The sequence below is a fragment of the Bombina bombina genome, chromosome 6 (assembly GCF_027579735.1).
Source record: "Bombina bombina isolate aBomBom1 chromosome 6, aBomBom1.pri, whole genome shotgun sequence".
NCBI lineage: Eukaryota > Metazoa > Chordata > Amphibia > Anura > Bombinatoridae > Bombina > Bombina bombina.
In genome coordinates this window covers 275,514,996-275,539,873 of record NC_069504.1, presented here as the reverse complement: position 1 = coordinate 275,539,873, position 24,878 = coordinate 275,514,996, and the positions used below count along the sequence as shown (strand labels likewise).

General features: G+C 42.7%; 1 protein-coding gene across 1 annotated transcript in view; it reads right to left on the bottom strand.

Moving 5' to 3' along the window:
- HELB (DNA helicase B) overlaps positions 1-24,878 on the bottom strand; it is a 518,950-nt gene that overhangs the window by 86,743 nt on the left and 407,329 nt on the right. The window lies entirely within an intron of this gene.

The following is a 24,878-nucleotide window of genomic DNA, read 5'->3' as shown; positions in this document are numbered from 1 at the left end:
CATTTCTTGCGTCAGTAAAGTGATATCCTGTTTAATCTCTGTTCTAAGTGCGTCGAATTTAGGGGTTAAGGTCTCCGAAATACTTGTTACTAGTACTTGTATGTTAGTCATCTCGTTAGCAGCTGATACATTTACAGGAACCGACTGTCAATCAAAGGTTCTGTTGTGATTTTAGTTCTTCTTTCTCTTTGCTTTGCAGCCATGGCTGGCGAAGGAGTCCAGGAGTGACTGTGAAGGAATTTAACCATATACTGTGGTAATTCGAGTGAAAAAAACATAATTTATGCTTACCTGATACATTTATTTATCTTGTAGTGTAGTCAGTCCACGGGTCATCCATTACTTATGGAATATATCTCTTCCTAAAAGGAAGCTGCAAGAGGATCACCCAAGCAGAGCTGCTATATAGCTCCTCCCCTCACATGTCATATTCAGTCATTCGACCAAAACCAGACGAGAAAGGAGAAACCATAGGGTGCAGTGGTGACTGGAGTTTAATTAAAATTTAGATCTGCCTTAAAGACAGGGCGGGCTGTGGACTGACTACACTACAAGAGAAATAAATTTATCAGGTAAGCATAAATTATGTTTTCTCTTGTTAAGTGTAGTCAGTCCACGGGTCATCCATTACTTATGGAATACCAATACCAAAGCTAAAGTACACGGATGAAGGGAGGGACAAGGCAGGAACCTTAAACAGAAGGAACCACTGCCTGAAGCACCTTTCTCCCAAAAATAGCCTCCGAAGAAGCAAAAGTGTAAAATTTGTAAAATTTTGAAAAAGTGTGAAGTGAAGACCAAGTTGCAGCCTTGCAAATCTGTTCAACAGAGGCCTCATTTTTAAAGGCCCAGGTGGAAGCCACAGCTCTAGTAGAATGAGCTGTAATCCTTTCTCATAGGCTAAACGTATTATGCTACGAAGCCAAAAAGAGAGAGAGGTAGCCGAAGCCTTTTGACCTCTTCTCTGTCCAGAGTAAACGACAAACAGGGAAGAAGTTTGACGAAAATCTTTAGTTGCCTGCAAATAGAAATTCAGGGCACGGACTACGTCCAGATTATGCAAAAGTCGTTCCTTCTTTGAAGAAGGGTTAGGACACAGTGATGGAACAACAATCTCTTGATTGATATTCCTATTAGTAACTACCTTAGGTAAGAACCCAGGTTTAGTACGCAGAACTACCTTGTCTGAATGAAAAATCAGATAAGGAGAATCACAATGTAAGGCAGATAACTCAGAGAGTCTTCGAGCCGAGGAAATAGCCATCAAAAACAGAACCTTCCAGGATAACAGCTTGATATCAATGGAATGAAGGGGTTCAAATGGAACGCCTTGAAGAACGTTAAGAACTAAGTTTAAGCTCCACGGCGGAGCAACAGTCTTAAACACAGGCTTAATCCTAGCTAAAGAAACAGAAAGAGAAAAGACAACGGCACTACGGTTGCTGTGTCCCACTATATATCCTATTCTCATAGGTGTGAGAAATCTCAAAAAAATGTATGAGTGGGGACTTAGGTGCTGTACATTAGAAGAAGCAAACTGGAATGATCAATTGCAAGCAGCAATTGAGAGAATGTACATATTTAGCACTCAACAGCAAATATAGGGAAAATGGCCATGAATACCTAGGTAGAGGTCCAAGAAAGGCAATTTAAAACTTAACTTTTATTAATTTATTCAAATAAAAAGCAAGGGGGTGAGGTATTTTAAAATTCCAACCAATGTGAAGATAGGAGAATGCGACCAATAAGTGGTATGCTCTCCAAGTGATATGCACTCAGAAATGGGGTAAGGTATATGCAATTATATATATATATATATATATATATATATATATATATATATATATATATATATATATATATATATGGATTCAGGATATGCCCATAAATTATATTAATTGCAAAAATATCGAACCCCCAATTTTAGGTCATCTTCTTATATAGAGAGAATGTGAGTGATAATACTAGTATTTAGAGAACCACGGATTGTCCCTACTGGGTATTTTAGTATCAGAGTATTAAACCTAGGTGTAATGCTCTGAACTGTCCTGCAATTGTGTGATCAGACCAAAGTAAATACACACAAAAGGTTACTAGAATCTTGTATTAATACATTAAGAAACATATAGTTGCAAGACTAGGAAATAGTAAATGTGCCCTTGGTAATATATTGGTTAGGTACTGGGTACTGAAAGGTTTTTAACCTCTATATAACGAACTTACTCTAAATGCAGTAGCATATAGATTGGTTGATTTCTGGTAACATAACCGGCGGAGGACTAATCCAATGTTGTTTGGCTATATTCAGTGTTGGTTGCGGTTTGTCAGATTACTATATTAATTGTGTTCCTGAGAACGTTATAGAATTGGAAAAATTCACTCTGTATGTCCTCCCATTTCAATTTAGGTGATACTTATATTATAGCATTGCACTCCGTTTGTGCTTAACTTGATAATGTTTAGAATTTAAATAGACAACTGGTTATCACCTGTTCAGATGGAAAGCTGTTTTTAAAGCAGCAGCTATAATATCAGGGTATTATTGAAATGTTTTCCTTTTACACAGCCCTCGTTGTGATACCGCCAATTTCTTGGATCAATACTGCAGATTATACTGTACAAAGTCCGCTTAACTATAAGAGGATTGAAATATTATTATAAGAAATTAGTACCAGTATCTTTGTCAGTGTGTTTGGTGCACTGTAGAGGTAACCCCTGTATTATGGTTTAAGTAGTACTCCAGGGTAATGAATCAAAATATATGCGTAATAGGATTATTGTAGAACCAATAAGGGACACTCCGGTATTCAAGTTAATATATTTATAATTACCGGTTTTAGAACTTAACAGGGTCTCTATACGATTGAGACCTAGAGAGATCAGAGCTATACTTGCTCACAGCTTAGAATAAAAAGTACACACGCTGAATCTCAAATTAGACTCCTATAGGTAAGGTACTTGTAAAAATATGTGGAATTAAGCAGCTCAGTTTCCCTAGGTAACACTCACACACAGAGACATACCATTTTTAAATTAAATTCTAATAAAGCATTCTACCACAATTCACACAGTTGTTTAAGTTTAAAAATGGAGAATGTTCTCCAGCTTCCCTGACATGTTTCGCCAAAAAAGGCTTGCAATTAATATAATTTATGGGCATATCCTGAATCCATATATATATATATATATATATATATATATATAAATAAATAAAATTGCATATACCTTACCCCATTTCTGAGTGCATATCACTTGGAGAGCATACCACTTATTGGTCGCATTCTCCTATCTTCACATTGGTTGGAATTTTAAAATACCTCACCCCCTTGCTTTTTATTTGAATAAATTAATAAAAGTTAAGTTTTAAATTGCCTTTCTTGGACCTCTACCTAGGTATTCATGGCCATTTTCCCTATATTTGCTGTTGAGTGCTAAATATGTAATTCTCTCAATTGCTGCTTGCAATTGATCATTCCAGTTTAATCCTAGCTAAAGCCTGACAAAAAGCCTGAACGTCTGGAACTTCTGCCAGACGTTTGTGTAGAAGAATAGACAGAGCAGAAATCTGTCCCTTTAACGAACTAGCAGATAAGCCCTTTTCTAAACCCTCTTGTAGAAAAGACAATATCCTAGGAATCCTAACCTTACTCCATGAGTAACTCTTGGATTCGCACCAATATAAATATTTACGCCATATCTTATGGTAAATCCTTCTGGTAACAGGCTTCCTAGCCTGTATTAAGGTATCAATAACCGACTCCGAGAAGCCACGCTTTGATAGAATCAAGCTTTCAATCTCCATGCAGTCAGCCTCAGAGAAATTAGATTTGGATGGTTGAAAGAACCCTGAATTAGAAGGTCCTGTCTCAGAGGCAGAGACCACGGTGGGCAGGACGACATGTCCACTAGGTCTGCATACCAGGTCCTGCGTGGCCACGCAGGCGCTATCAGAATCACCGAAGCTCTCTCCTGTTTGATCTTGGCAATCAAACGAGGAAGCATCGGAAATGGTGGAAACACATAAGCCATGTTGAAGACCCAAGGGGCTGTCAGAGCATCTATCAGCACCGCTCCCGGGTCCCTGGACCTGGATCCGTAACAGGGAAGCTTGGCGTTCTGGCGAGACGCCATGAGATCCAGATCTGGTTTGCCCCAGCGATGAATCAGTTGAGCAAAGACCTCCGGATGAAGTTCCCACTCCCCCGGATGAAAAGTCTGGCGACTTAGAAAATCCGCCTCCCAGTTCTCCACGCCTGGGATGTAAATCGCTGACAGGTGGCAAGAGTGAGACTCTGCCTAGCGAATTATCTTTGAGACTTCCAACATCGCTAGGGAACTTCTGATTCCCCCTTGATGGTTGATGTAAGCCACAGTCGTGATGTTGTCCGACTGAAATCTGATGAACCTCAGAGTTGCTAACTGAGGCCAAGCTAGGAGAGCATTGAATATTGCTCTTAATTCCAGAATATTTATTGGGAGGAGTTTCTCCTCCTGAGTCCATAATCCCTGAGCTTTCAGGGAGTTCCAGACTGCGCCCCAGCCTAGAAGGCTGGCGTCTGTTGTTACAATCGTCCAATCTGGCCTGCGAAAGGTCATCCCCTTGGACAGATGTGGCCGAGAAAGCCACCATAGAAGAGAATCTCTGGTCTCTTGATCCAGATTTAGCAGGGGGGACAAATCTGAGTAATCCCCATTCCACTGACTTAGCATGCACAATTGCAGCGGTCTGAGATGCAGGCGCGCAAATGGTACTATGTCCATTGCCGCTACCATTAAGCCGATTACTTCCATGCACTGAGCTACTGACGGGTGTGGAATGGAATGAAGGACACGGCAAGCATTTAGAAGTTTTGATAACCTGGCCTCCGTCAGGTAAATTTTCATCTCTACAGAATCTATAAGAGTCCCTAGAAAGGGAACCCTTGTAAGTGGTAATAGGGAACTCTTTTCCACGTTCACCTTCCACCCATGCGACCTCAGAAATGCCAGAACTATCTCTGTATGAGACTTGGCAGTTTGAAAACTTGACGCTTGTATCAGAATGTCGACTAGGTACGGAGTCACCGCTATGCCTCGCGGTCTTAGTACCGCCAGAAGTGAGCCCAGAACTTTTGTAAAGATTCTTGGAGCCGTAGCTAATCTGAAGGGAAGAGCTACAAACTGGTAATGCCTGTCTAGGAAAGCAAATCTTAGGTACCGATAATGATCCTTGTGAATCGGTATGTGAAGGTAGGCATCCTTTAAGTCCACTGTGGTCATGTACTGACCCTCTTGGATCATGGGAAGGATGGTTCGAATAGTTTCCATTTTGAATGATGGAACTCTTAGGAATTTGTTTAGGATTTTTAAGTCCAAGATTGGTCTGAAGGTTCCCTCTTTCTTGGGAACCACAAATAGATTTGAATAGAATCCTTGCCCGTGTTCAGTCCGCGGAACTGGGTGGATCACCCCCATTAGTAAGAGGTCTTGTACACAGCGTAGAAACGCCTCTTTCTTTATTTGGTTTGCTGATAACCTTGAAAGATGAAATCTCCCTCGTGGAGGAGAAGTTTTGAAGTCCAGGAGATATCCCTGAGATATGATCTCCAACGCCCAGGGATCCTGGACATCTCTTGCCCAAGCCTGGGCGAAGAGAGAAAGTCTGCCCCCCACTAGATCCGTTTCCGGATAGGGGGCCCTCTCTTCATGCTGTCTTAGGGGCAGCAGCAGGTTTCTTGGCCTGCTTGCCCTTGTTCCAGGACTGGTTAACTTTCAAGCCCTGTCTGCAACGAGCAACAGCTCCTTCCTGTTTTGGAGCGGAGGAAGTTGATGCTGCTCCTGCCTTGAAGTTACGAAAGGCACGAAAATTAGACTGTTTGGCCTTTGATTTGGCCCTGTCCTGAGGTAGAGCATGGCCCTTACCTCCCGTAATGTCAGCTATAATTTCTTTCAAGCCGGGCCCGAATAAGGTCTGCCCTTTGAAAGGAATATTAAGCAATTTAGATTTAGAAGTCACGTCAGCTGACCAGGATTTAAGCCATAGCGCTCTGCGCGCTTGGATGGCGAATCCGGAGTTCTTAGCCGTAAGTTTGGTTAAATGTACGACGGCATCAGAAACAAATGCCTTAGCTAGCTTAAGTGCTTTAAGCTTGTTCACAATTTCATCCAATGGAGCTGTGCGAATGGCCTCTTCCAGAGACTCAAACCAGAATGCCGCCGCAGCAGTGACAGGCGCAATGCATGCAAGGGGCTGTAAGATAAAACCTTGTTGAACAAACATTTTCTTAAGGTAACCCTCTAATTTCTTATCCATTGGATCTGAAAAGGCACAACTATCCTCCACCGGGATAGTGGTACGCTTAGCTAAAGTAGAAACTGCTCCCTCCACCTTAGGGACCGTCTGCCATAAGTCTCGTGTGGTGGCGTCTATAGGAAACATTTTCCTAAATATGGGAGGAGGGGAAAAAGGCACACCAGGTCTATCCCACTCCTTGCTAATAATCTCTGTAAGCCTTTTAGGTATAGGAAACACGTCAGTACACACCGGTACCGCATAGTATCTATCCAACCTACATAATTTTTCTGGAATTGCAACCGTGTTACAATCATTCAGAGCCGCTAATACCTCCCCTAGCAATATGCGGAGGTTCTCAAGCTTAAATTTAAAATTAGAAATCTCTGAATCCAGTCTCCCTGGATCAGATCCGTCACCCACAGAATGAAGCTCTCCGTCTTCATGTTCTGCAAACTGTGACGCAGTATCTGACATGGCTCTCACCTCATCCGCGCGCTCTGTCCTTAACCCAGAGCTATCGCGCTTGCCTCTTAATTCTGGCAATTTAGATAATACTTCTGTCATAACAGTAGCCATGTCTTGCAAAGTGATTTGTAAGGGACTCCCTGATGTACTTGGCGCCACAAAATCACGCACCTCCTGAGCGGGAGGCGAAGGTACTGACACGTGAGGAGAGTTAGTCGGCATAACTTCCCCCTCGTTGTCTGGTGATAATTTCTTTACATGTAAAGATTGACTTTTATTTAAAGTAACATCAATGCAATTAGTACACAAATTTCTATTGGGCTCCACATTGGCCTTTAAACATAGTGAACAAAGAAATTCATCTGAGTCAGACATGTTTAAACAGACTAGCAATGAGACTAGCAAGCTTGGAAATACTTTTCTAAATAAATTTACAAGCAATATAAAAAACGCTACTGTGCCTTTAAGAAGCACAAAAAGCTGTCACAGTTGAAATAACAATGAACCAAAATAGTTATAGCAACCAATTTTTCACAGTAAATGTATTAAGTTAGCAAAGGATTGCACACACCAGCAAATGGATGATTAACCCCTTAATACCCAAAAACGGATAACAATTTAATAATTAACGTTTTTATCACAGTCAAAACACACTGTCACAGGTCTGCTGTGACTGATTACCTCCCTCAAAATGAATTTTGAAGACCCCTGAGCTCTCTAGAGACGATCTGGATCATGGAGGATGAAGTAGACAGATTGTGACTGAATTTTTACTGCGCAAAAAAGCACTAAAATAGGCCCCTCCCACTCATATTACAACAGTGGGGAAGCTCAGATAACTGTTTCTATGCAGAAAACAAAGATGGCCATGTGGTAAAAATCATGCCCCAATAAGTTTTATCACCAAGTACATCACAAAAAACGATTAACATGCCATTAAACGTTTTGAACATACATTTTAAAAGTTATGAAGTGTTATTAATAAGCCTGCTACCAGTCGCTTTTACTGCAGTTAAGGCTCATACATTATTTCAGTATTAACAGTATTTTCAGAGTCAATTCCATTCCTTAGAAAAATACATTCAGTGTACACACACTCATCAGCCTAATACCAGTCGCTATCACTGCATTTAAGGCTGAACTTACGTTACATTGGTATCAGCAGTATTTTCTCAGTCAATTCCATTCCTCAGAAAAATAATTTACTGCACATACCTCGTTTGCAGGGGGGCCCTGCATGCTATTCCCCTCTTCTGAAGTTACCTCACTCCTCAGATGAGAACAGCCAGTGGATCTTAGTTACGTCTGCTAAGATCATAGAAAACGCAGGCAGATTCTTCTTCTAATGCTGCCTGAGAACAAACAGCACACTCCGGTGCCATTTAAAATAACAAACTTTTGATTGAAGAAATAAACTAAGTTAAAAAACACCACAGACCTCTCACAGCGACCTATCTTTAGTTAGGCTGCAAGAGAATGACTGAATATGACATGTGAGGGGAGGAGCTATATAGCAGCTCTGCTTGGGTGATCCTCTTGCAGCTTCCTGTTAGGAAGAGATATATTCCATAAGTAATGGATGACCCGTGGACTGACTACACTTAACAAGAGAAAAATAAATTAAAGATGGGTAACCAAACTATTAAAGTAAGGATTCCCAACGTGCCGTGAAAGAAGAGAGAGAAAAAAAAGGGGGGGGGGGGGGAGGGAAGGAGGGGAACCTCTGTGAGGAAAACGTAAAACTAGTGCCTAAGAAAGATACTTACAATTTAACGTGATGTGTGGTGTACAATCCGTTAATTAGGGAGTCACTGGGCCAGCCACAGGTGCATCAGCGTAGTATTTCTTAGTCTGCAGTTGAGTATTGTATTATCTGAGTAAAAAATTATCAGAAAAAAGGTGTATGGGGGAGAAAGAAAAAAAAAGAGAAAAAAACAATTCTTTTTCTCTCGCCCCTATCCCTCTCCTTTTGAGTCTTTATTTTCAATCCCTTCCTTCCCTTCTCTTAATCAGGCCCACACTCTTTTATATATATATATATATATATATATATATATATATATATATATATATATATATGTCCTGTCCTGAAGTTAGGATCAGAGGGGGTTTCCTCTCTCTCTTTCCCCCCTCTCTCCTCCCCTTCCCTGCTCCAGAACCATTAGCAAAAAAAACACACTATGTTTCTTGGATATGTTCCCAACCTTCCCTCTCTTCGCTCTATTTTAAAAATAACCCTTACCAAATAAAAAGAAGAGAAAAGGTTATTTTCCAGGGGAAAAGCAATATGGTTTACAAGTTATAGTAATATTATTTACTTTACATGAGACAAAACTGTGATTATATATCCCCTTCAGTGTATTACGCCTTTAACCTTCATACACATGAGATAGATACTAAAGTATTGAGGAAATTCACCTGCTCAGCTTTAAGATTTCACAAAGTTAGATTATAGTTAAACAAGAAACTGATTAACAGAGTCACAATATATAATGTAGCCAGTTATTCTTATACTTCTTATTATTCACAATAATTATATCTCAGCTTTTCACTTTAGTTAATACAGCAACTATGTGTCTTTTTTTCTTCTTGCAGCAAGGATCTTGAAGATATGAAAGGTTAGCTACATATATTTGTAGTAATGCAGATCAAAGTTAGCTTTTAAAAAAACAAAAACACTCAAGAGTTCCAAAAATTCTTTTTCTTTTTTTTCTCCCAACAGTCAGTGAAGCCCCTTAGTGAGTTATCAGTCTTTAAGGAAAAAGTCGGCTTTAATGTGAAAATGACAAGAAAGAAGAGAGATTTTTTATTTTTTCCTTCCCAAAAGTACCTTTATGAAGTGTCTCCGTGTTTTCAGCTCACCAATTCTTTATAGCAGAAGGAGAAGGACCCTCACAGGACTTCGCCCGGGTAGGCAGAAAAAAACCCTCTGGGACCCCCTCGGGCCTCCCCTCGCAGCACCGGTGGGAGGAGGAACCGAGACGCCGCAAGTTGCTTTCCCGGCGTTGCTGTGCCTGCTCTGGGCTATCGTGGGACCTCTCCACAGCCGTTCAACTCAGCCGCTCCACAGCCCAACCTCGCTCCACTCTCAGCGTCAGCGCGGCTGTCCCACGCCACTCTCGCAGCAAGCAGAAGTCGAGGAGCCGCAAGGCAAGCACTGCAGAGATACGACGACGACAGCGGAACGAGCCCAGCGGGCTCCCTCCTTGGGACAGCCTCGGGGATCAGCAATCAGAGTGCGCGGCAGGAGTTCACTTACACAATAAGGTAGACTTGGGCTTCCGTAAAACAGCCTGTTAGGGGGAAGATCCGATAAGCGATTCTCTGCTTCTAAAATAGCTCTTCCTTCTCCCTTCCTTGGCCTCTGCAAACAGAATTTGGGAGCCTTAGTATGTCAGCCACTTCCTGCAGACTGCTCGCGTCTCACGGCAGTCACCCCCTTCTCGCGCAGCACCGCTGGGAGAAGGGGGGGGATCAGAGAGTAAAAGGAATCCTGTATTTACACAGTCCAGGGAGACAACGCTCTCAATTTAGGTTTATCAGGGTAATCCCTTGGTGCGCTGTTGAGGCACCAAACACGGTTCCAGTGACACTTTAATGGTCTAGCATTAGCCACCCCAGGTCTCAGGGTTTCAGCACTTCTATTCCCGCCAGCAGCAGTAGTAGGAGATTAGAGCTAGAGCACGACCTGTGCTCAGACACCTTCTCCGGAACCAGACCAGAGCATGCAATTTTAAACAGCTTTCTAATTTACTTCTATTATCAATTTTTCTTCGTTCTCTTGCTATCTTTATTTAAAAAAAGCAGGAATAAAAGCTTTGGAGTCGGCCCATTTTAGGTTGAGAGCCTGGGTTGCGCTTGCTGAGTGGGTGACTAAATGTAGGCACCAATCAGCAAGCCCTATCCAGGGTACTGAACAAAAAATAGGCCCGGCTTCAAAGCTTTCATTCCTGCCTTTTCAAATAAAGATAGCAAGAGAACAAAGAAAATTTGATAATAGGCGTAAATTAGAAACTTGTTCAAAAATGCATGCTCTATCCGAATCATGAAAGAAAAAATTTGGGTTTACTATCCCTTTAATGACTCTGAAGTGCCAGCCTCCTAGCCCCAGAAGACAAAAGGCACTTACCTGCATGCTAGCCGTCCGGCAGTCTGACGACTCACAAAGTATGAGAGGATGCCGCTCCTCACAGAGACCTGTGTAAAAAGAGAGACAGAGTAAACCTACTCAAGCTTTCTATACCAGGGCAGCAACATGTTAAGAACTTGTGAAGTGTGCTTTGCTGCGTTTTCCTAACTGCTTTAAAGGGCCACTAAACCCAAAATCTTTCTTTCATGATTCAGATAGAACATACAAATTTAAACAACATTACAATTTACTTCTATTATTTATTTTGCTTCACTTTTTAGATATCCTTATTTGAAGAAAAAGCAATGCACATGGGTGAGCCAATCACATGAGGCTTCTATGTGCAGCAACCAATCAGCAGCTACTGAGCATATCTAGATATGTTTTTCAGCAAAGAATATCAAGAGAATAAAACAAATTAGATAATAGAAGTAAATTAGAAAGATGTTTAAAATTGCATTCTGTTTCTAAATCATGAAAGAAAAAATGTGGGTTTCATGTCCCTTTAATGCTACCACAGGCCTAATGTGGAGTACAGCTATACCAACATTGTAATGGAAGATCAGAGCAATCCTGCCCTGACTTCAAAATAAAAAAATCTTGATAGAAGAATCTTAATCAGGACACCCAATTACTTCACCCCCTCCTTGCACTAGAGGGGAAGAGAATGACTGGGGGTTATGGGTAAGGGAAGTGACATATATATTAGCTTTGCTGTGGTGCTCTTTGCCGCCTCCTGCTGGCCAGGAGTGATATTACCACTAGTAACTGATGATTCCGTGGACTCACCATATCTTAGGAAAGAAATCTAATGGGGGCATAAACTGACTTTGCTGAACAAAAAGCAAAATGCCCCAAATAGTTTCTATTTTAAAAACTGACAGACTTGTTCAGAGCTTAAGATCCAAACTGATCTTAAAATTCCTTCCTATTTTGGGACAAAGATATTTGAATAAAATCCCATCCCCTCTTCCAACACAGAAACAATCACGCCCATAGACCTACACCTGAAAACTTGACTGACAAAAAGGCCTAAACCTTCACAGGATTATAGGAATATTGGACAGAATAAACCTTTTTAGAATTAAACTTCTTAGAATTAAACTAAATTATGTCAATAACAGCAACACAAATGATGAATTCCAAAAGGCTCAAAAAAAACAGAATTTATGTTTACCTGATAAATTACTTTCTCCAACGGTGTGTCCGGTCCACGGCGTCATCCTTACTTGTGGGATATTCTCTTCCCCAACAGGAAATGGCAAAGAGCCCAGCAAAGCTGGTCACATGATCCCTCCTAGGCTCCGCCTACCCCAGTCATTCGACCGACGTTAAGGAGGAATATTTGCATAGGAGAAACCATTTGGTACCGTGGTGACTGTAGTTAAAGAAAATAAATTATCAGACCTGATTAAAAAAACCAGGGCGGGCCGTGGACCGGACACACCGTTGGAGAAAGTAATTTATCAGGTAAACATAAATTCTGTTTTCTCCAACATAGGTGTGTCCGGTCCACGGCGTCATCCTTACTTGTGGGAACCAATACCAAAGCTTTAGGACACGGATGAAGGGAGGGAGCAAATCAGGTCACCTAAATGGAAGGCACCACGGCTTGCAAAACCTTTCTCCCAAAAATAGCCTCAGAAGAAGCAAAAGTATCAAACTTGTAAAATTTGGTAAAAGTGTGCAGTGAAGACCAAGTCGCTGCCCTACATATCTGATCAACAGAAGCCTCGTTCTTGAAGGCCCATGTGGAAGCCACAGCCCTAGTGGAATGAGCTGTGATTCTTTCGGGAGGCTGCCGTCCGGCAGTCTCGTAAGCCAATCTGATGATGCTTTTAATCCAAAAAGAGAGAGAGGTAGAAGTTGCTTTTTGACCTCTCCTTTTACCGGAATAAACAACAAACAAGGAAGATGTTTGTCTAAAATCCTTTGTAGCATCTAAATAGAATTTTAGAGCGCGAACAACATCCAAATTGTGCAACAAACGTTCCTTCTTTGAAACTGGTTTCGGACACAGAGAAGGTACGATAATCTCCTGGTTAATGTTTTTGTTAGAAACAACTTTTGGAAGAAAACCAGGTTTAGTACGTAAAACCACCTTATCTGCATGGAACACCAGATAAGGAGGAGAACACTGCAGAGCAGACAATTCTGAAACTCTTCTAGCAGAAGAAATTGCAACCAAAAACAAAACTTTCCAAGATAATAACTTAATATCAACGGAATGCAAGGGTTCAAACGGAACCCCCTGAAGAACTGAAAGAACTAAATTGAGACTCCAAGGAGGAGTCAAAGGTTTGTAAACAGGCTTAATTCTAACCAGAGCCTGAACAAAGGCTTGAACATCTGGCACAGCAGCCAGTCTTTTGTGAAGTAACACCGACAAGGCAGAAATCTGTCCCTTCAGGGAACTTGCAGATAATCCTTTTTCCAATCCTTCTTGAAGGAAGGATAGAATCCTAGGAATCTTAACCTTGTCCCAAGAGAATCCTTTAGATTCACACCAACAGATATATTTTTTCCAAATTTTGTGGTAAATCTTTCTAGTTACAGGCTTTCTGGCCTGAACAAGAGTATCAATAACAGAATCTGAGAACCCTCGCTTCGATAAAATCAAGCGTTCAATCTCCAAGCAGTCAGCTGGAGTGAAACCAGATTCGGATGTTCGAACGGACCCTGAACAAGAAGGTCTCGTCTCAAAGGTAGCTTCCAAGGTGGAGCCGATGACATATTCACCAGATCTGCATACCAAGTCCTGCGTGGCCACGCAGGAGCTATCAAGATCACCGACGCCCTCTCCTGATTGATCCTGGCTACCAGCCTGGGGATGAGAGGAAACGGCGGGAACACATAAGCTAGTTTGAAGGTCCAAGGTGCTACTAGTGCATCCACTAGAGCCGCCTTGGGATCCCTGGATCTGGACCCGTAGCAAGGAACTTTGAAGTTCTGACGAGAGGCCATCAGATCCATGTCTGGAATGCCCCACAGCTGAGTGACTTGGGCAAAGATTTCCGGATGGAGTTCCCACTCCCCCGGATGCAATGTCTGACGACTCAGAAAAACCGCTTCCCAATTTTCCACTCCTGGGATGTGGATAGCAGACAGGTGGCAGGAGTGAGACTCCGCCCATAGAATGATTTTGGTCACTTCTTCCATCGCTAGGGAACTCCTTGTTCCCCCCTGATGGTTGATGTACGCAACAGTTGTCATGTTGTCTGATTGAAACCGTATGAACTTGGCCCTCGCTAGCTGAGGCCAAGCCTTGAGAGCATTGAATATCGCTCTCAGTTCCAGAATATTTATCGGTAGAAGAGATTCTTCCCGAGACCAAAGACCCTGAGCTTTCAGGGATCCCCAGACCGCGCCCCAGCCCATCAGACTGGCGTCGGTCGTGACAATGACCCACTCTGGTCTGCGGAATGTCATCCCTTGTGACAGGTTGTCCAGGGACAGCCACCAACGGAGTGAGTCTCTGGTCCTCTGATTTACTTGTATCTTCGGAGACAAGTCTGTATAGTCCCCATTCCACTGACTGAGCATGCACAGTTGTAATGGTCTTAGATGAATGCGCGCAAAAGGAACTATGTCCATTGCCGCTACCATCAACCCGATCACTTCCATGCACTGAGCTATGGAAGGGAGAGGAACGGAATGAAGTATCCGACAAGAGTCTAGAAGCTTTGTTTTTCTGGCCTCTGTCAGAAAAATCCTCATTTCTAAGGAGTCTATTATTGTTCCCAAGAAGGGAACCCTTGTTGACGGGGATAGAGAACTCTTTTCCACGTTCACTTTCCACCCGTGAGATCTGAGAAAGGCCAGGACAATGTCCGTGTGAGCCTTTGCTTGAGGAAGGGACGACGCTTGAATCAGAATGTCGTCCAAGTAAGGTACTACAGCAATGCCCCTTGGTCTTAGCACAGCTAGAAGGGACCCTAGTACCTTTGTGAAAATCCTTGGAGCAGTGGCTAATCCGAAAGGAAGCGCCACGAACTGGTAATGTTTGTCCAGGAATGCGAACCTTAGGAACCGATGATGTTCCTTGTGGATAGGAATATGTAGATACGCATCCTTTAAATCCACCGTGGTCATGAATTGACCTTCCTGGATGGAAGGAAGAATAGTTCGAATGGTTTCCATCTTGAACGATGGAACCTTGAGAAACTTGTTTAAGATCTTGAGATCTAAGATTGGTCTGAACGTTCCCTCTTTTTTGGGAACTATGAACAGATTGGAGTAGAACCCCATCCCTTGTTCTCTTAATGGAACAGGATGAATCACTCCCATTTTTAACAGGTCTTCTACACAATGTAAGAATGCCTGTCTTTTTATGTGGTCTGAAGACAACTGAGACCTGTGGAACCTCCCCCTTGGGGGAAGTCCCTTGAATTCCAGAAGATAACCTTGGGAGACTATTTCTAGCGCCCAAGGATCCAGAACATCTCTTGCCCAAGCCTGAGCGAAGAGAGAGAGTCTGCCCCCCACCAGATCCGGTCCCGGATCGTGGGCCAACATTTCATGCTGTCTTGGTAGCAGTGGCAGGTTTCTTGGCCTGCTTTCCCTTGTTCCAGCCTTGCATTGGTCTCCAAGCTGGCTTGGCTTGAGAAGTATTACCCTCTTGCTTAGAGGACGTAGCACCTTGGGCTGGTCCGTTTCTACGAAAGGGACGAAAATTAGGTTTATTTTTTGCCTTGAAAGGCCGATCCTGAGGAAGGGCGTGGCCCTTACCCCCAGTGATATCAGAGATAATCTCTTTCAAGTCAGGGCCAAACAGCGTTTTCCCCTTGAAAGGAATGTTAAGTAGCTTGTTCTTGGAAGACGCATCAGCCGACCAAGATTTCAACCAAAGCGCTCTGCGCGCCACGATAGCAAACCCAGAATTCTTAGCCGCTAACCTAGCCAATTGCAAAGTGGCGTCTAGGGTGAAAGAATTAGCCAATTTGAGAGCATTGATTCTGTCCATAATCTCCTCCAAAGGAGGAGAATCACTATCGACCGCTCTTATCAGATCATCGAACCAGAAACATGCGGCTGTAGCGACAGGGACAATGCATGAAATTGGTTGTAGAAGGTAACCTTGCTGAACAAACATCTTTTTAAGCAAACCTTCTAATTTTTTATCCATAGGATCTTTGAAAGCACAACTATCCTCTATGGGTATAGTGGTGCGTTTGTTTAAAGTGGAAACCGCTCCCTCGACCTTGGGGACTGTCTGCCATAAGTCCTTTCTGGGGTCGACCATAGGAAACAATTTTTTAAATATGGGGGGAGGGACGAAAGGAATACCGGGCCTTTCCCATTCTTTATTAACAATGTCCGCCACCCGCTTGGGTATAGGAAAAGCTTCTGGGAGCCCCGGCACCTCTAGGAACTTGTCCATTTTACAAAGTTTCTCTGGGATGACCAACTTGTCACAATCATCCAGAGTGGATAATACCTCCTTAAGCAGAATGCGGAGATGTTCCAACTTAAATTTAAATGCAATCACATCAGGTTCAGCCTGTTGAGAAATGTTCCCTGAATCAGTAATTTCTCCCTCAGACAAAACCTCCCTGGCCCCATCAGACTGGGTTAGGGGCCCTTCAGAAATATTATTATCAGCGTCGTCATGCTCTTCAGTATCTAAAACAGAGCAGCCGCGCTTACGCTGATAAGTGTTCATTTTGGCTAAAATGTTTTTGACAGAATTATCCATTACAGCCGTTAATTGTTGCATAGTAAGGAGTATTGGCGCGCTAGATGTACTAGGGGCCTCCTGAGTGGGCAAGACTCGTGTAGACGAAGGAGGGAATGATGCAGTACCATGCTTACTCCCCTCACTTGAGGAATCATCTTGGGCATCATTATCATTATCACATAAATCACATTTATTTAAATGAATAGGAATTCTGGCTTCCCCACATTCAGAACACAGTCTATCTGGTAGTTCAGACATGTTAAACAGGCATAAACTTGATAACAAAGTACAAAAAACGTTTTAAAATAAAACCGTTACTGTCACTTTAAATTTTAAACTGAACACACTTTATTACTGCAATTGCGAAAAAACATGAAGGAATTGTTCAAAATTCACCAAATTTTCACCACAGTGTCTTAAAGCCTTAAAAGTATTGCACACCAAATTTGGAAGCTTTAACCCTTAAAATAACGGAACCGGAGCCGTTTTGAACTTTAACCCCTTTACAGTCCCTGGTATCTGCTTTGCTGAGACCCAACCAAGCCCAAAGGGGAATACGATACCAAATGACGCCTTCAGAAAGTCTTTTATAAGTATCAGAGCTCCTCTCACATGCGACTGCATGCCATGCCTCTCAAAAACAAGTGCGCCACACCGGCGCGAAAATGAGGCTCTGCTTATGCTTTGGGAAAGCCCCTAAGAATAAGGTGTCTAAAACAGTGCCTGCCGATATTATTATATCAAAATACCCAGATAAAATGATTCCTCAAGGCTAAATACGTGTTAATAATGAATCGATTTAGCCCAGAAAAAGTCTACAGTTTTAATAAGCCCTTGTGAAGCCCTTATTTACGATCGTAATAAACATGGCTTACCGGATCCCATAGGGAAAATGACAGCTTCCAGCATTACCTCGTCTTGTTAGAATGTGTCATACCTCAAGCAGCAAGAGACTGCACACTGTTCCCCCAACTGAAGTTAATTGCTCTCAACAGTCCTGTGTGGAACAGCCATGGATTTTAGTGACGGTTGCTAAAATCATTTTCCTCATACAAACAGAAATCTTCATCTCTTTACTGTTTCTGAGTAAATAGTACATACCAGCACTATTTCAAAATAACAAACTCTTGATTGAATAAAAAAAACTACAGTTAAACACTAAAAAACTCTAAGCCATCTCCGTGGAGATGTTGCCTGTACAACGGCAAAGAGAATGACTGGGGTAGGCGGAGCCTAGGAGGGATCATGTGACCAGCTTTGCTGGGCTCTTTGCCATTTCCTGTTGGGGAAGAGAATATCCCACAAGTAAGGATGACGCCGTGGACCGGACACACCTATGTTGGAGAAACTTCACTAGCAGAAATCATGAGAAAACTGCTTAGAAAGACTATTAAACCAAATGGAAGTAACAGCAGCCACACCAGCAATAAAATCTGCTGGCCTAAAAATACAATCCGCTACGGAAGGATTCTAACTTCCAATATAAAGGGTCTTAAGAAGAAGAACTATTACCCCAGCAATCTTAGGAACAGATACCCAAAATTCAATATTAGTAGCCAGCAAAGGAAACATACTTAAAGTGAAGGTAAACTTTGATGAACGAAAGCCCGTTTTTTAAAAATACTATTAAAAACAGGGGCCCTTTCATTCATCAAGTTTACAAAGCAGCCGTTTTGATTAGAAACTTACCTCTCTTCTTTGCACAGCCAGAGCAGCTTCACAGCTTATATGACTAATCCAGCTTCCTCCAATCACGGCATGGCCTCACGCAATGACTACCCTGGGGGTAAAGCCGTGACTGGAGGAAGATTCCTTTACCCATAACCCCCCAGTCATTCGGCCGAAGGAAACGTAAAAAAAAGAGCACAAGTGTTGTCATCTGAGAGTGTCAGACATACAGGCATACAGGCATACATTCCAGGATGCCTGAAGTGACCAAATACACAACTCACAATCAAACAGAAGACAGTTGTCTCAGATATACACACTTCAAAGGAATTCCATTTAAGGACTTCCTGCACTGGGCAAGGTGTATTTGATCTGCCTAGATCAGAATGCCACCTGGGGTGACATAGAGACTGTCTACAGTGATTAGTTATTTGAAGCTAGCTAAATCTCAGGGGATGTAGTACTTTAACACAAGCATATTGATAAACAAATTATTAATCACTGGGGCTCCCTGATCCTTCTAAATACACAGGTATCTGTAAGACCACGCCCCTTTTTTCCTCCGTGTTATGCTGTGTGTTTTCTCAATGGAATAAAGCTCCGCTATTTATCTGGATCCGTGTGTGCTGCCTCTTTGCCTTTGTTCTAGTTTTTGGGACACACTCCGTCCTTTGGTGGGCACCTCAACACTTTGACTTTATTTACACCAGCAGTGTGGTATGTTTTCTGCTCGTGTATGGATATCCTTGGATTTCCCTGCTGATCTACGGATGTGTTCCTGAGCCGTGCTGCTTCCTCCCTTTACACATATATCCATCCCTGAGCCTTATAAATACACAGATAGCTAGACTTGATGGCAGTTTAAATCTTGATATTAGCAGGAGAAACTTAAGAAAGTATAGTTAACCCTATGTAAGCAAAAATCCATATAAGAATTTAAAATTTAAAGTTTAAATAAATGATCGATAATTTGCAGATGTTCCATTGAAACCTCAGTAATATATAAATAAATATATATATGGGTTCTGAAGGGCATATCTCATGTCTCACACATGTTGCACACTATATATATATATATATATATATATATATATATATATATATGTTGCTTGGGTGTTTCTTGATCTGCGCTGTGTATGTTGCAAATGGTTATTTTGCTCTAATTAGTTCCTCCTGATATATTTCAATGGCAGCTAGTTTCTGAATATTCCACTATCATCAAATGGAATGTGAAGGAAAAAGGTATGGAGTTGAGTTTCAGAGTTCAGCGCACATAGAATGGAGAAAAACAAAAACAAAACCAAATTATGGTGCAGTATGTCAGTACTAGGCAATCAAAAACTAAACGTGAGATTTAAATGTGCTCACCTTGTTTAACCTCAAACATGTGAGGTATGTTGGAAGCATGGAGGGGATGTAATCCCTATCTGTGGTAAAGATGTTTCCAGCTGGTATGCAGAAACTTTTAGCAGGTGGAAATCTTGATATCCCTGGAGTAGAAATATGTTGGTATTTCAGACAAACTTCTCCTCTCTGGAGTTAGGTAGAGACACTTTAATTCTTTTTGCTGGATTTCTTTCCTTGTTGCTGTTTCTTTCTTTTCCCCTTCTTTATACTTGAAAGGCTTCTCCTCTCTGGAGTATGGTATAAACTTTATGTATGCAAACCAATTAGTGCTCAGTTTACATACTATGAGATCAATTGTGGATATTAATTGCAGCACTCATGAGATGTGTATAAATGATGCTTGCAAGGACACAAAGTGAAATTTAAAATAAAAACACTTTTAATTTCCAATGTCCAATAAAAAATGATAAACAGAAATCCTCTTTGATAATAGTCCAGATCAGGGACAGAAATAGGTGAGCAGATGAAATATAGTATATTTCTATAAATCCGGTAGTGAATTTTTTTCTTATCAGGGCTGGTGCAAAAACAGCTAGCTGATAAAAATTAGTGATATTGTGGTATAGGATGCTGTAAGTACAGCTGAAGGTAAATTCCTTGCGGTGGTTTTGAGCTCTGAAAAGCTCCCAGAGTTTAGGTGGATAAGTTGGTGTTTATGATGGAAAACCGTAATTAATAGTTACATGAACTGCTGTAAATACAGCTAGATGATGATTCCTTGTGGTTTTTTGAGCTCTAGATAGCTCACAATATCCGGATGGATGTGGATTCTTAAGCCTGTCAGTGACAGGGTCCGTTGCTGAAGTGTTTGAGGCTTGGTCTCCCTGGACAGGAAGTGACGTCATTAGTGGGCGTGCCCTTACGCGTTTCGTGAGTTACATTCACTTCATCAGAGGGTACCCTCTGATGAAGTGAATGTAATTCACGAAACGCGTAAGGGCACGCCCACTTCTGACGTCACTTCCTGTCCAGGGAGACCAAGCTTCAAACACTTCAGCAACGGACCCTGTCACTGACAGGCTTAAGAATCCACTGGAGAGTATTGACAAATTCTACCATATCAGAATTGATATTGCCGACGATAATTTTATTATTGATTATTAATATTCATAATTCCATTAATCAAAAATATTGTTACATAAATATATAACACGTTGGAGGTTACTGCTGAGATAGAGTTAAACCATACTGAAACCTAGAATATATATCAGGGAATAGAGGTACACACAAAAAAAACTATTACAAGAATAGGGGGGGAAAAAAGAAATGCTCTTTTAGCATATAGATAATGAACTTAGAATTAAAATTTAACTTTTAATAGTGAGTTAAATAAAATGACAGCTTAAGTAATAATGTACCATGTATTATGTAGGCATGCCAGAAAAAATAGAGTTTAAAAACACTACTCTCTGGAGAGAGACTTGTTACGCTTTGTATGAGCAAGTTGCAATGTTGCTTGATACTTTGTGAATACAAAGAAATACTACCATGGGTTTAGGAGTGAAATTATACCATTTGAATATCGGTCTGATTCTGGACAGAGCCGGAACAAAGGACTGAATATCAGGAAGCTCCGTTAGCTTCTTGTGTAACTTCACCAATAAGGCCGAAATCTGTCCCTTTAAGGAACTAGGGGCAAGGCCCTTATCCAAACCATCTTGAAGAAAAGCCAGAATCCTGGAGTGGATACCTAATCTTGTGCCAGGGATATCCACGTTCCTCACGCCAGGAAAACTAGGTCCTCCATACCTTATGGTAGATGTGACGAGTGACCGGTTTCCTTGCCTGAATGAGAGTATCAATAACTCTCTCCAAGAACCCTCTCTTGGCCAAGACTAGGTGTTTAATCTCCATGCAGTCAGTCTCAGAGAATCAAGATTTTGGTGAAGAAAGGGACCCTGAATTAGCAGATCTCTGCGACAGGGCAACCTCCATGGAGGAGACAACGACATTCCCACCAGATCTGCAAACCACGTCATCCGTGGCCACAACGGAGCAATCAGAATGGTCGAGGCTTGCTCCTGTTTGATGCAGGCTACCACTCGAAGGAGAAGTGGCAATGGCGGAAAGATGTAAATTAGGTTGAACTCCCAAGGTACCGCCAAGGCATCTATCAGCTCTGCCTGGGGATTCCGGGACCGCGACCCGTATCTGTGTAGCTTGAAGTTGAGACTGGACGCCATGAGATCTATCTCCGGCGTCCCCCATCTGATGCAGATCTCTGCAAACACCTCGGGCTGGAGAGACCATTCCCCCGTATGAAACGATTGTCTGCTGAGGAAATCCGCTTTCCAGTTGTCCACACCCGGGATGTGGATCGATGAGAATGAACACTTGTGGGACTCTGCCCATTCCAGAATCCAATACACCTCCCTCATGGCTAGGGAGCTTCTCGTTCCCCCTTGATGGTTTATGTACGCCACCAAGGTAATGTCTGACTAGAATCTGATGAAGCAGGATGACCCCAAACGGTGCCAAGCCCTCAGAGCATTGAATATTGCTCTAAGTTCCAGGATATTTATCGGTAGGGTCAACTCCTCTTGAGTCCACCTGCCCTGCGACCTTCTGGCACCCCAAAAAGCTCACTATCCTGATAGACTTGCATCCGTGGTCACAATCTCCCAGGATGGTCTCAAGAAGGATGTCCCCTGGGACAGCTGCCCCGGACGGACCGACAAAGAGGGGAATTACCTTGCTCGTTTGTCCAAAGAGATATGTTGGGAAAGATCTGCATAACTGTAGAGGACTTAGATGGAACCTGGCGAAAGGAAGGACATCAACGCTGGAAACCATCAGTCTGATCACCTCTATACACCTGGCCACAGATGGCCTTGAGGAGGTCTGAAGGGCAAGACAGCTGGACACGATCTTAGAAAGTCTCTGATCTGTCAAGAATATTTTCATAGCTATGGAATCTATGATCGTGCCCAGGAACTCCACCCTGTTGCTGGGAACCAGATAACTCTTTCCCTCGTTTATCTTTCATCCGTGGGATAGAAGAAGTAGAGTCCTCGAATGGTACTCTGCGAGACTGTAGGACGGAGCCTGAACCAAGATATTGTCCAGATAAGGAGCTACCGCAATACCTCCGGCTCTCGCTACCGCAAGCAGCGCTCCCAGAACCTTCGTAAAGACTCTTGGGGCAGTCGCCAGACCAAAAAGCAGAGCCACAAACTGGATGTGTTAGTCCAGAAAGGCGAACATGCTCTCCTCCTTTGGGACCACGAAAAAGTTTGAATAGTACCCTAGACCCATTTCTGCTAGAGGTACTGGAACAATTACTCCGAGAGAGAAATCCCTCACGCACTCTAGAAAGGCGTCTCTCTTCTCTTGAGAATAGATTTTGACAGGTGGAATCTGCCCCTGGGTGGATGAGTTTTGATCCCTATCCTGTAACCCTGGGTGATAACCTCCATAACTCAAGGATCTTGTACGTCTTCCATTAAAGCCTCTGCAAACAGAAATAGTGCGATCCAGAGACGGATTAGGGGCCGACTTTGTCACGGCGGGCTTCTTGCTCTGCTTGAACTTGTTCCAAGATTTAGCCGGCTTCCAAGATACCTTGGACTGTTCGGTCTTCGCAGCAGGCTGCTGTTGTTGAGACTTGTCTGAGCGAAAGGGACGAAAAGTAGAGCCCTTAGGCTTATTCTTCTTATCCTGCGGAAGGAAAGCACCCTTGCCTCCCGTGACCGTGGATATGATCGAGTCCAGGCCTTGACCAAAAAGACATTTCCCCTGAAACAGGAGGGATAGTAATATAGACTTGGAAGTCATGTCAGCAGACCACGACTTTAACCACAGAGCCCTACGAATTAAAACAGAGAAACCTGCATTCAGACGAAAAACCTGCATATTTGCATCAAAGATAAAAGAATTTGTGACCTTTAATAAGGCCTTAATCTTTTGCTGTATCTCCTAGAGAGGAGTCTCCACCTCGACCATAGCTGACAGTGCGTCACACCAGTAGGTAGCCGCTCCAGCCAACCGCATCGATCGCTGCTGCCGGTTAAAAAACAAACCCCGTGAGTTGGAACATCTTTCTCAACATGAATTCAATTTTTTTAGTCCACGGGCTCTTTGAATGACGAACTATCTTTGAGAGGAATAGACGTCCGCTTAGCGAGCGTGGAAATAGCTCTATCCACCTTAGGAATGGCCCCCATAGCTCAAGCTGAGAGTCCGGAACAGGCAACAACTTTTTAAAAGAGGTAGAGGGAGAAAAGGACGAGCCAAGTTTCTCCCACTGTCAGTGTTTTTTCCCTGTTTTGTTTGCCATGTGCTGCTGGCAGCCATTTTACTCACCTCTCTTGCTGTCTGGTGCATACTGTGTGATGCTGCTCATTTCCTGCACTTCCTTTTATGGCTAGACTGGTGTACATCATTCGTGTGAGACAGGATGCAGTCTCAGAATTGTGATGTCATCACTTATTATTTAAAGGGTCTCTGTTCAGTATGCTTTGCCCTTGTGTTGTCTCAGACCTGTGTGTGAGAGCTCCTGTGTATTACCTGGCTGTCTGACGTCCTTCCTGGTTCCTGATCCCTGGCTTGTTCCTGACTCTGCTGTTCTCCGTGTTCCTGATTACGGCTCGTCTGGCTACTCGCTTTGGCTCCTGACTCGGCTCGTCTGACTATCAGCTCTGGTTTTGATTCCTGGCTTGTTATTTGACTTGTGAACTTTTTATTATTTTTTGCTATTAATAAAGGTGTGATTATTTTTTGCACTTCTCGTCTCAGTCTGATTCCTGGCACCCTGACATTACGCAAGGGCCATGAATCCTGTTGGTGCTAATAATCCACCTTTACCTGCCATCATTTCCAGGATGGATGAACAGGATCACCGATTGGATCAATTTGCACTAGCCCTGCAAACCCTGCTGACTCGCACTGCACATTTGGACCAAAGTGTCCCGCAAGTTATGGCTGCTCCTGTTTCGGTTGCTGCACCTAGTCCTACCAGGAGCATGTCCGGTTCTGCACCTCTACCTTAGCGTTATGGAGGTGATCTTAATCAGTGCAGAGGGTTTTTGAACCAGGTGGGCATTTACTTTGAGATGTTACCTCAGGCGTTTCCCTCTGACAGAGCTAAGGTGGGATTTCTCATCTCGTTGCTCTCTGACACAGCTCTTGCCTGGGCTAATCCCTTGTGGGAGACTAATAAACCTGTGATTTCAAATTACCCTGAATTTGTGGCCTCCTTTCAAAGGGTATTTGATGTTCCGGCTCGCTCCTCCTCTGCTTCTAAACGACTCATGTCCATT